The 10,372-nt window shown below is 51.5% G+C and overlaps 1 long non-coding RNA gene across 1 annotated transcript; it reads right to left on the bottom strand.

Annotated features, from left to right (window-relative positions):
- Window positions 1-5,582: 5,582 nt before the first annotated feature.
- On the bottom strand, window positions 5,583-10,114 carry LOC120651379. Its single transcript, XR_005666153.1, has 2 exons — window positions 9,944-10,114; window positions 5,583-6,062 (listed from the first exon to the last, which is right to left on the bottom strand). It is a non-coding gene; the product is annotated as an uncharacterized LOC120651379 (long non-coding RNA).
- Window positions 10,115-10,372: the final 258 nt, after the last annotated feature.

Below are 10,372 nucleotides of genomic sequence, written 5' to 3'. Positions count from 1 at the left end.
CGCTTATGCGTCCAGATCCACTTGCCAGTCACCACATTGCAACCAGACGGACGCGGCACGAGGTCCCACGTCTGGTTGGCAAGAAGAGCCGCGTACTTCTCTTCCATCGCGCGACGCCAGTGAGGATCCGCCAAGGCGCCGCGGACAAAGGAGGGTACTGGAGAGACCCACGGCTCTCCCTCGGTGGCGGAGAGAGTCGCGGCCTGAGACGCCATCCGCCGAGTCACCATGGGATGGGTATGTCGAGGATCCCGATGGATGACCGGCGGGTGGTACACCTCCGGCTCGGCTCGAGAGGGAGCCGAAGGAGGCGGCGACGGCGATGGTTCCGGTGTCGGCGTCGTAGGAGCCTCCGGAGCAGGAGGCGGCACTGGTGTCGGCGCCGAACGACGCCGGTACACCTGCACCGGCTCAGCGTACCGCTGCGGCGCCGGGGTTGGCACCGAGCGACACCGGTACACCTGCACCGGCTCAGCGTACCGCGCAGGTGCAGGGGAAGGCACCGGGGCCGCGCGTGGCGCAGCGGGAGACACCGGGTCCGTGCGCGGCACGACCGGAGGTCCGGGGGCCGCGCGTGGCGCGACCGCGGGCACCGGGGCCGCGCTCGGCGCAGCAGGGATCACCGTAAACGGTGCCGGCGTGTCAGGAAAACTTGCAGGAAAAGGACAGACATGTAACGGTGTCTGAACCACCGGGTCAGTCGGAAATAGAGAATCCAGCTCGGGTCAGGAGAAGGTGTAGAGGAGGTAGAGTAGGGGAAATCCGACTCGTCAAAGACGACGTGTCGGGAGATCAGAACGCGGCGAGAGGTGAGGTCAGAGCATCGGTACCCCTTGTGGTCAGGGGAGTACCCGAGGAACACACAACGAGTCGAGCGGGGCGCCAGCTTGTGAGAAGCGGTGGCAGAGGTGTTAGGGAACACGCACACCCGAAGACCCAAAGGTGGTCGTAGCGAGGAGGGGTACCGAAGAGAGCATGGTGTGGAGTGGGAGCAGGAGAAGCAGTGGACGGAAGACGGTTGAGCAGGTATGTGGCGGTGTGGAGGCTCTCAGCCCAGAAGCGCGGCGGCAGAGAAGCCTGGATCAGAAGGGTGCGCATGACGTCGTTCGTCGTGCGAATCATCCGCTCAGCCTTGCTGTTCTGAGAAGAAGTATACGGACAAGACATACGCAGCTGAACACCCCGAGACAGGAAGAAGGAACGGGAGATGGAGTTGTCAAACTCCCGCTCGTTGTCACACTGGACGGCCTTAACGGTGAGGCCGAACTGAGTGGACACCCAGGCAAAGAAGTGGAGGAGGGTGGGGAAGGTCTCAGACTTGGCGCGCAAAGGAAACGTCCAAGAGTAGTGCGAGAAGTCGTCGACCACCACCAGATAGTACTTATAACCAAAAAGGCTAAGTACAGGAGAGAGGTCCACAGGTCACAGTGAACAAGGTCAAATGCATGCGTCGCATGCGAAGAAGAAGAGGAAAAAGGGAGCCGAACATGACGACCGAGCTGGCACGCATGGCAGAGGGGCTCAGCAGGAGCCCTAGTACCAGGAACATCGGTACTACGACTGAGTTGAGCCAGAACGTCGCGGCCAGGGTGACCAAGACGGCGGTGCCAGGTGGTGGAAGATGGCGTCGAGGCAAAAGCGACAGACCAAGACGGCCAGGGCAAAGAAGAAGACGAGAGTGGTGCAGCGGAAGAAGGAAGGCGAAGGGTGTAAAGGGGCCCCGTGCTGTCACACCGGAGTAGCGGACGCCGGGAGGCCGAATCCTTTACAGTGAGGCTAGAAGAATCAAACTCGATGGAACAAGAATTGTCAGCTGTAAACTGACGAATGGAAAGAAGGTTATGAACCATCTGAGGAGCAACAAAGATATTGGGAAGACGAAAAGAGCCAGGAGCAGAACCCACGGCGGTGACAGGAAGGCAAGACCCGTCACCAACCATGATGGAAGAAGGACAAGAGGGGTGTGGGGGTCGGACAAAAGAGAGGATACCGGCATGTGGGGAGGTGTGGAAGGAGGCACCCGAGTCGGCGATCCACTCGGTGCAGACCGGCGGCGTCCGCCCTATGGCGCTGAAGGACTGCGCCAGTGCGGCTTGGTCATACCCCCCAGGCCAGGTCGGCTGCTGGCTGGGTGGAGTGGGCAGTGTCCAGAACGACGCGAACAAGGGAGCAGCAGCGGCGAGCATGGCCGCCGGCTGGGGCCGAGGACGAGGGCCCGCGACGGCTTGGACCGGTGCGGCGTGCGTAGCCGGCGCGAGAGCCTGCGCAGTGGCGAGAGAGGTAGCAGCCCGCGCGGGGTCCCTGGGCGCGTCGGCCTGCGCGGCGTGCGCGGCGAGGGAGACGGCGGCCCGCGCGGCCTGCGCGGCGTGCGCGGTGGGCGCGATGGCCTGAGCCTGCGTGGCGGGCGCGAGGGCGGCCGGCGCGGCGTGCGTGGCGGGCGCCCGCGCGGCCTGTGCGGCGGCCACGAGTCTGCGGCCGCGGCCGGGGAGGTCGGGCTGCACTTGCAGCGCCTGCTGTAGGGGAGGAGGCAACTGGGCGCCAGCAGAGCTCAGCGCCTGCTGCACGGGAGGCGGCAGCTGGGCGGCGGCGCTCCCCTCCGGGCCTGCACCCGCGGCGGCGGCGGCAGCCGGCCTAGGCCCGGCACCCGCGCCCGCGCCAGCTGCTGCAGCGGCGGCGGCGACGGGCTGCAGGGCGGCAGCAGGCCGGAGCTGCGGCCAGGAGGCCGCTGCTGCCCAGGCAAAGGAGGGAGTGCGCAGCAGCAGGGCGACGGCAGGGGCCGCGACCCCGCGGCAGGGGCGCGCCAGACAGGGGTGGGCGGACCAGCGCCCCAACGGCCTGTGCCCGCCGAGCCAGGGGTCTGCGCGCCCAATCCAGAGGCAAGGGTGGCGCCCTCGGCCGGAGGAGAGGCGGATCCGGCGGGGCCCGCGCCCGCGCAGGCCAGGCCCCGTGCCGGCGGCGGCTGTCAATGCGATGGCGTGGGGCGGCCGCACAGAGCCCGCGCCGGCGCCCACGACCGCGCTGACCCCTGCGCCAGCAAGAACGGTGGGAAGGGCAGCGGCAGTGCCGGCCTGGGGCCACGGCCAGGCCGCGCCTGAAGCAGGGGATGCGGCGGCGGCGCCCAGGGGCCCCGGCCGTGCCAGGCCGGGAGCAGGGGATGTAGCGCCAGGAGAGGGGGCACTGGGAGCAGTGGGTAGGGGAGGGAAAGAGGAGGGAAGGAGGGGCGGCGCCGGCGGTCGGCCGGCCATGGTGCCGGCGGCGGCGGCTGCAGCTAGAGGAGGAGGAAGAGGGAGAAAGCTAGCTGATACCATGTAGGAGAGAATAATAGCTTGTATTCCTCCAACCCTAGAAGGGTGGGTATATATAGATCATATACATGGGCCTCTAGATGGGCCTCTATACACATGGGCTCAATATACTCCAACAGCCCCCCGCAGTCTGAACTACCGGCGCAACGGTGTTCAAGACTGGACAACAAGAAAGCTAACACGTTCGATCCCTCCCGGCCACCCATTTCCACTGCGCGATTTCCCTGGCTGCGTTCGCTGAGACCGAAGTGCTGAGACCGTACAGGTGGCACAGCCCCGCGGCTCGCCCGGCTCGCACGCAGTAGGGGGAATGTTGGACTGAGGATAAAAGCCCCCACCCCTTCCACTATAACACCTGGGTTTTATGGTCGGGTTGGCTAGGTGGGGCGCGCTAACATTATCATTTGTTGTCTCTCATGTGGCCAAGTAACATAAACGCATAATATACTCATTAATAGTTAGAATAATCTTCCTTGAAATAACAAGGTAGTCATTAGTTATCTCCCTAGGTTGTCAAATAGTATCTCCTTAAAGCTGAGAAGTTGCTACCTACTGCCAGAATTTCAAGTCATTCAATCAGCTGGAAGATTAGTGTGCACACTCTTTGAGAATAAAAATGATCAATTTCACATGATATATATATGATGCTTTGTCAACAAAAGAATCTTGAGAAAACATGAAACCCCATCTCCTACCTGATGTGATGCTTTGCTAATTAGAGAATCTTGAGGTATGGTCAATAACTGTTGCCACCTTGCATATGGGATTTATTGTTGGGCACATCATATAATCTGCATATAACCAAACTTCCAACCAATGTGCAAAACAAATCCTGTTGTCCAGCTCTAAAAGGTTAAAAAAATACAGTAGACTGAAAATGACAATTTAGATAATATTACTGAGCTGGTGTGGTTTCTCCTGAAATAAAAGAATTATCATTGGTTATCACCTATAGTTCAGATCTATATATCTCCTAAAGGCAACAACACACATTATATTACTGAGCTGGTGTGGTTTCTCCTGAAATAAAAGAATTATCATTGGTTATCACCTATAGTTCAGATCTATATATACCTATCTCTGGATTTCAAGTCCTTCGATCAACTAGAAGATTAGCAATTCATATTATAGAACTCGACACTAAATAAAAACTGGATCATTTCAAAAGAGAAGTTGTGCCTTGTTAAAAATCGGTTCTCAATAGTCAAAATGTTGTTACACCATATCACTCTCACAGATAACCACTAAACTAGGTCCCATCATAAAGCCAATAGAGCCATTTTCCAAACAAATGTAAGTCAATCTTACAATTATGCTGTCTTTTGACTATATGGCTGTTCTGTGTTTTGCCCGGTTGAAACCTGAACATTCTAAACTGTATTTCACCATTGCACTGTTATATACTTGTATGGTTATTAGCCAGATTCTAATCAGTTCAAAATTAGATCTTCGAACAAACTTCTAGTTACAATACCAAATAGTAAATATATCCAAACTTTAGTGAAATTAAATTCCAGAGTAATTACAATTGCAGAATTTAAATTGCTCACCAATAGTCCTAAGCTCTATTTTCGGAGTGAAAACTGCAATTCCTAATCTCTGTTTTCAGAATGAAAAAATGCATGCAAGTAAATCCTACAAATATGATGCTTTTGTAAATTACTCTTCGTACTTTTGAGTACTGATGACTTGTTGAGAACTGAATGTCATGTCTACATTTCAATATTGGCACTACTGCAATATGTGAAAACGACAACACGTAAAATGCAACTGCAGAATTGAATGTTTGAAGTATAGTTTTTTAAAACAGCAATATTCCATACTTTAAACAATCTAAACTTAGTGATAATTAGATGATAAAGTAACTAAAGCTGTAAACTTTAAAAATAAACATCTATCCCTATAAAAAGACCCTGATATAAGATGAAAATTAGATGATAAAGTGACACTAGGATTGTAACCCATAACACTACCACACTGCATTATGCATAAAAATCCCCCTCCAATTAGTTTTCTAAAGGTGGTAAAACAAGAATAAGGTACTCATGGTAAGGCATTAAGGCGAGGCAAACTGACACCATAAGCATGTTAACTGATCAGCAGATATGTACATAGCAGATGGGGAAAAGTAGGAGCATACATGGGCCACTACCAGACTAATAGCCAACTAAAGTCGATTCCAAGCCTAGCAGCCCATGCTCCACATAAAAACAGAGCACTGGCCATCTCTATGAGATACAGGGCACCCCAAGAGCTGTAGAAGTGCATCTTGTAAAATTCAGAGAACGTGGTTGCCTAGCCTGGCCGACCACGGCTACGTGTTGATTTATATGCATCAGGATTACATTGGGCAGGTTGTTGTAGAAGAGTAGGACTCGGCTTGTTACATGAAATAAATCTATCTCTAACTATCTAGCCGAGTCCATGTCAGTCACAAAACCTGGAATTGTAATGTGTACAGATTTAACACATGAGATGTTCTAACACATCTAGGAGCCTTCGCCGTTATTAACCAACTCTTCTTTCCAGATGTCGGCACCTCCCTCTTCCAAATCAACTGCCACCACAACAAGTGCCAGTTGGGATCACAGAGGCAGATGTTGCATGGCCTTCTGTCCGATCGAGCTCTTACTCTCTTCTCCGTCCGTCCCTCCAGCCCTTCTCTCTCCCTCCCTCTCCTACTGGATTTGGTTACGGATCAGGGACAGACAGAACCTCAGCCGCTTCATCTCCTAGGCAGTACCATAAAAACCATACCTGCAACTAATAGAACTATTTCCGAAAAAAGGATATGCAATATTTTGAATAAAAGGTTGTACTAGCCGTCAAAGAAGGAAATTACTGATAAAAAAATTTCATTATTAGCTTTACGATGCAGTAAACCATAAACAAATCAAAATTGAAGAATAAAAGCTTTGAATCAATGCTTTCACGGTTACAAAATTCCATACCCCCAAAAAATCTGAAGTTTGGTTGCAATTAGATTCCAGTGATATAACTGTTTAAAGAGTTGGAATTCTGAAGTAGTAGATTAAGGAGAATTCTACCAAAACAGGGCTATGAGTCTATTTAGAAGACATGTAAAATTGCGTAACCAGTAGAATTCTATCAGAACAGAACTATGAGCCTATTTAAAAGACATGTAAAATTGCTTAATAAACTCAACTTTGGATCTGTCATAAACGACACAACTAGTAAAATTGCATATTAAAGTTGAGTAAAAATCAGAAGTTCAGAACAAGCGTGAGTAAAATTTCCTAACATTGCTAACTTGAAACTCAATGCAAGAACTGGACTAAAATCTGCTAACTTTCTTACTGCACACTACAAAATCTTACTAATATAAGGCATACATGTAAAAGGCAGAGATTGCCAAGAAGCAAGAAGTGGAATAAAAAAGTTTTAGCACTGCTACCGCATACTTGAAACTCAATGCAAGAACCAGATTAAAAATCTGCTAACCTTATGACTGCATACTACAAAATCAAATTTATTAATCTAAGGCAGACATGTAAAATTGTGGAAATAGATATCTGAAAACTCACGGGAACCTAAAAAATTGAATTAAAAGGTTGTACTAAGCTATTAAAGGAGAGTACTGATAATTCTTTTTTAATATTAGCTTTACGATGCGGTAAGCCATAAACAAATCAGAATTGAATTATAAAAACTTTGAATCAATGCTTTCACAATTAAAATATTCCATACCCCCAAAAAAATTTTAAAAGTTTTGTTAGAATTAGATGATAGACTTTAGGATGACACTAGTGCACAGATCAGTGAGGTTTCAACATAATAACAACAATTGTATGTAATAATTCCAACGTTGGTCAAAAATAGAACATACAACTATTTATGCAATTAAATCTATATCACCGTTGGGCAGAAATAGAAATAAATGCACAAGAACTATACGGAAAAAATTATGACATTGATATTAACAACGTTGGTCAGAAAATAACAATATCATAATGCACTTTTCAAGTAATTTCTTTAAACATGCTCTACAATTTAATTGTCCCGTTGGTTCAAATTAAATTAAAGAGCAAAAACTTTAATCTTTGCAGCGGAAACATGTAAAACACATTTATTCAGAAGCAATATGACTGTACAACTTTACTTTTCTCTAAACAAATTATCTCGTTGGTTCAAAATTGAATAGAGATCAAAAATATTCACAAAATAATAAGAAAATGATTCTGAATAAAGATGAAACGTGATTGTGCTCGCGGCCCAAACGACCTTTCGGCCCGGATCTGGGCGATCCGCGCCCGCCTGGGCCCGCGGCCCAACAGCCGACGGCCAGGCCGCCAAACCGGCCCGGCGCCGCGCCCCTCTTGGGCCAAAACTGGCCCGTCACCGCCGCGTCGCCCCCTCGCCGTCGGATCTGAATCTGACGGCCGCCCGCGTGCGTCGCACGAACAAAATCGGCGACGGCGGCGATCCCCCAACCCTAGGGTTCATTCTCTCCCTCCCCATCTTCTCTCTCCACAAAATGGAGGCGACGGCCACTGGCCATGGTGGCCGGCGCGGAGCGGGCAGGGCGGCGCCACTGCGGCTTGCTCGCCGGCGCGCGCTCGCCAGAGGGTGAGCGCGCCGCCGTCGAGCCGGCCGTGGACGGAGCCAAGCTCTCGAGCCCCGCGCGCGCGACCCCGGCGTCCCGGAGCGGCAAGCCGGCGGCTTCTCTGTGCCGTGAAGTCCGGCGAGCGGCAGCGCAAGCGCGTCCCGCGCACCGGCGGCGGCAGTGACGCGCGGACCAGGTATTTCCCGCGCCCTTTCACCTCTAGGGTTAGGGTTAGGGTTTCACTTTTGAGTTCGATTTGCCATCGATTCTTTCTGTGCTTTCTCTGATTCTTTCGATTCGAGTTCGAATCCATCTTTCCCCTACTGAATCTATGCGCTAGCAAGGCGACTGATACCATTGATAGACTTTAGGATCACACTAGTGCACGGATCAGTGAGGTTTCAACCTTCTTTTCTTTACATCAAGTACAAGAGTCCCTAGATCTATTGCATAAACGGAGAGAGAAAAAACACAGTGAGGAAGTAGAGAGGGAGAGACCATCACCACCAGTGCTTGAACTCGATCCGGCGGCCATCTCAGGTTCGTTGATGGAGATCCGCTCAAGGGCGGCGACGAGCAGTGCAGAGGCATCGTGGGCGTAGCGTCGGAGTCGAGGACGGTGACAGCGACGCCGATGGACCAGCGTCGATGGAGGTGGCGGTGCTTCCCGCTGCTCCAGCACCCCCTCTAGATCGGCTAGGGTTTAGGATGTGGGTGAGGGTACTGGCGGCGCGGCAAACCTCGTGCTATGTGCCCGGCCCCTCACCCCTTTTAATCTAGCGCTGTACAGCGGGGGCCCACCAACCATTAAGGGTTGGACGCCCCTGATCAGGGCGCGGATCAAGGGCCTAAAAGGCCGTTGGGCTTATTTAGTAGGAGATCAACCTAACATTAGATTCTAGTGATAACTGTTTAAGGAGTTTGAAGTCCGAAGTATCTAGTACATTAAGGAGAATTCTATCAGAACAGGACTATAACTCTATCTATGAGCCTATTTAAAAGACATGTAAAATTGCTTAACCAGTAGAATTCTATCAGAACTTATGAGGCTCTTTTGCATCTATCATAAACTATACCACTAGTAAAATTGCATGATAAAGTTTAGTAAAAATCTGAACAAACGTGGGTTATGATTTCCAAGAAGTAAGAACTGGACTAAAAATCTGCTTACCTTCCTACTGCACATTGCAAAATCAAATTTCAAATGTACTAATATAACGATATATGTAAAAGGTAGAGATTTCCAAGAAGCAAGAAGTGGAGTAAAATTTTTTTTTAACATTGCTACTCGAAACTCAATGCGTGAACTGGACTAAAAATCTGCTAACTTTCATACTGCATACTACAAAATTAAATATACTAATCTAAGGCAGACATGTAAAATTGTGGAAATAGATATCTAAAATTCACAGAAACTTAAACTCTCTCTCCTGCTCTTAAACAAAGAAGAATGGTCGGGATCGAGAGAGCACTAGCTGGCGGAGCGTTTAAGAACGCTGGGCCAGCGTAGTACTCGCACTCCGGATCGCAGTCCGATTCCTCAGAATCTGATGAAGGGGTCGGGGTTGGGAAGTCATACCTTTGCTACTTACCTGTGAAATTTTCAGTTGAGGAGGGCGCTCGCTTGCTGCGGCTGGTGTTCGCCGGCGTGACCGAAGGTGTGGTGCCGGCGAGCTTGTCCTGCATCCAGCTACTGCTGAGCGAGGCGCGGCCAGGAATCTTGGAGCCATTCCTAGCCTCCGTCGAGGGATTCGGCGCAAAGCCGGCACGGACCTGCTTGTCGCGGACCCAGCTTTCACTGACGGACGCGCGACCGGGGTTCTTGGGCGCGGGGGAAGCGGGCGAAGGGGCGTGGCAGCGGGTCCACGACGCGCGCGAGGCGGGCGAGGCGGCGTGGCGGCTGGTCGATGGCGCGAGCAATAGAGTAAAGCAGCGGATGGATGACGGAGTCGGGGTGGGGAGCAGTGGCGGAGCAGCCGCTGCGGCGGTGGCCGAAGGGGCCATGGCGGATCGAACAAGAAAAAGAAACCTTGGGAATCGATCGAAAGTGCGAGAAGGGAAGGGGGCGGCTTACGGAACTCGAAGCGCAGGGGAGCGATCCGCCGAAACGCGGGAGACGCGTCAGCAGAGACAACAATTCCCGCTGAAAGAGCTCGAGAGGTTTTGCGCGAAAGGCTTTGCGGAGGGAGAGGGGAGGCGTATGCGTACGAGATCCGGTCGTATATATGGCCGTATAGTATGGTAGAGGCGGTATCTACGTATCTTAGTAGATACGTATCCGACTGCGAGCTACGTAGGCCTGGCGCCAGCTGTCCGGCCCAAAATTGGAGATCGGATCGGTTAGCCCAGAAAGCCCACCAGCGCCAGCTGTGCCCAGCCCAGAACTGAGGTCCTCTATATTTTGGATTTTGCTAACGCAACTAGGAATCGTGACCCTTACTTTACCACGCTGCCTATTTTGCAATTTCTTGCATGATACGGCCCGCTTCTGGTTTTATTACGT

The sequence above is a fragment of the Panicum virgatum genome, chromosome 9K (assembly GCF_016808335.1).
Source record: "Panicum virgatum strain AP13 chromosome 9K, P.virgatum_v5, whole genome shotgun sequence".
Classification (NCBI taxonomy): Eukaryota; Viridiplantae; Streptophyta; class Magnoliopsida; order Poales; family Poaceae; genus Panicum; species Panicum virgatum.
The sequence above is the reverse complement of the archived record's forward strand: the minus strand, read 5'-3'. Positions and strand labels throughout refer to the sequence as shown.